This window comes from Neophocaena asiaeorientalis, unplaced genomic scaffold, assembly GCF_003031525.2.
Source record: "Neophocaena asiaeorientalis asiaeorientalis breed wild unplaced genomic scaffold, Neophocaena_asiaeorientalis_V1.1 scaffold14, whole genome shotgun sequence".
NCBI classification, from domain to species: domain Eukaryota; kingdom Metazoa; phylum Chordata; class Mammalia; order Artiodactyla; family Phocoenidae; genus Neophocaena; species Neophocaena asiaeorientalis.
Window position 1 is genome coordinate 698,820 of NW_020175192.1, and position 2,660 is coordinate 701,479.

The following is a 2,660-nucleotide window of genomic DNA, read 5'->3' on the forward strand; positions in this document are numbered from 1 at the left end:
CGAGACTCTGTTCTCAGTCCTCTGAGTCACCAGAGGCCCATCGGATAGGCGGCCATGGTGTAGGCAGGATGGTGTCGGAGGAGAGAAGGGAGAGAGAGCCTCCTGATGAGTCCTGATGGAAGAGGCTCCTCAAGGCTGAGGGTTTCCAGTACCGAGGAGCTGCCCTGGCAGCCCCGGCTCGGAGGGAGAAAGCCCTGCCCCTTCCGGACCCGACAGGTGATCTTGGGCGAGTCACTGGGCTTTCTGATCCTCGTTTTCTCATCTGTTAAAATGATAATGGTAATGATGTCTCCCTTGCGGAATAGAAGCAAGGACTAAATGAGATACTATACAAGGAAGCAGTTTGTAGGATGGATACTGCTGTGCACGGATGCATAGATGGCTCCACTCAAGGTTACCATATATCCCTGAAAGACGTGTCCTCCTGCACGTGGCTCACACCAGTCTTAAAAACGTATAGGGGGCTTCCTTGGTGGCACAGTGGTTTGGAGTCCGCCCGCCGATGCAGGGGACACGGGTTCGTGTCCCAGTCCGGGAAGATCCCACATGCCGCGGAGCAGCTGGGCCCGTGAGCCATGGCCGCTGAGCCTGCGCATTCAGAGCCTGAGCTCCGTAACGGCAGAGGCCACAACAGTGAGAGGCCCGAGTACCGCAAAAAACAAACAAAAACGTATAGGAATTAGCCAGTGAAAGAAGAGGGACAGCATTTGTGTTCGCAATGAACAAAACACGCAAACAAACCCGAGGTCTGCAATGTGCAGGGCCGGCCGGGGCTTGCGGAACTGCGAGGCGGGGCAGCGATGAGTCTCAAGGGGGTTGTGCTCGGTGCCCTGTCAGGTTTGAGGCAGACAGCAGGGGGAGCTGACCCCACAGGGCATCACGTGCCATGTTAGGGGGCTTGGATTTTTATTCCCTAGAGCAATGTTTATCTACTGTATTCAATGAAATGTTAACAGACATGTTTGTTAAAGTTTCTATAGTCCAGCAAGTTCAGGATTAAATAGTAAATCCTGTTTCTTTGCTGCAGGACTTGTCAGAGCCTTTATTATGCTAAGGTGCTCCATGAAGCTTCAACAAGGGCAGGCACTCTGCCGTATTTCTTCACTTTTGACAGGAGGACCTTTTTCTGACCCTGCCCTCTCTGGAACGCCCACTGCACCAGGGTTTACATTTTCTAGCTCCACAGTTGGGAAATGCTGCCACTTCAGGGAGCCAGCGTCAGGGTCACTGCATGTCTGTGCTTGTAAATGTTACTGTGCTTTTCCAACCTTTCCTGACCCTCTGTCTGCTCGCCAAGACCCCGTCCCAACCTTCTCTTCTCAAGGGCCCTGCTTCTTCCCCAGTGGATGAGTGTACAAAAAGGATGAAGTCAAGCTGGGCTGGCCCTTGGCTACATCCTAACACATCCACGTCTGCACACTCTGTCCTAATTAGTTCCAGAGGTGGCGTTCCTCTTTCCTAGGGTGGATGCCAACATGTCAGTCTCAGAAGAGGGAAGAACTGTCAGCGAAGGGAGGCTACCTGTTCCAGGTCACAGAGTTGAAATAGATGGAGGCCTGGCTAGAACCCATCTCAGCTGTGGCGGCGGGGCCTTCCGCAGGTCCCACTGCCATCCAGATGCCCGGGAGGTAGTCCTGGTCCGAGAACGTGGCAAAGGCACGTCATCAGTACAGCGTTTATACCAGCACAAAATTACTTAGTCTGATCTTGAATATCTGTGGTAGAAATCTCTCAAGTTTCTTTTACCAGAACTATTTTGTTCCCTTTCTTTTCACTACAGTTTCTTCATATAAACCACTCTTAGTCCCAGAACTACCAGGGATTAATATAATGCTTTCTGCCCTAACAATTAAAACAAAAACTAATTTATTGAGGGGCCTTTCACAGGCGCTCTGTCATTTTTGCTCTTTTCCCAGCACTTTCCCTGGTTCCCACCATGCTGGGGATGCCCAGGAGGTGGGCATGGGATGGATACCCTAACCCTGCAGCAGCTTCAGCAAGCTCTGCCTTCAGCATCACCACATAGAACCAAACACTCCGGGGTGTGTTGGCTTCACTTAACATTTCTGGATTTAGAGACAACACATGAATAAAATAGCCATTTAAAGTGCTTTGCCAGAGGTGGCCTCTTGGCATTGAGTCAATGAAACCCCTTTCTTTCTCCGCTGCTCATTTCTCTTGGCACTTAGAGTTAAGCTGTTCCTTGGCCTTTTTCTTTTTCCAGGTACTTTGGGTAGAATTAGTTTCTGTTTATTTGTTTTTAAATACATCTTTAAAATCTGTATGACTGTTTTCGAAGTTTTCAAAACTCATAGCTACTTTAATCACTTTTTCCGGGCACTGTTTCAATCCAGATACTTTGAAGAAACTGGGCCTTAGAGCTGGCACACACATGTCCTGAATAAGGGCCCTTGTTCTCCAAGTTTAAAGCAATCTGATTTGGAAGGAGTGAGACGTTGCTTGTGTTTAAAAATAGCCAGCTGAATATGGGAGGCTTTTTCCAATTACTGTGGAAAGATACTTTCAGGCCCGATTAGCCCCCAGACCACAACTATAAATGTTTTACAGCTTGTGGGCATAAATATATTTGAGATAATTTGGGGCAGTCATTCAAAAATTTGTCATTTGAACATGACACATCTAAGGCTGAACTATTTGAT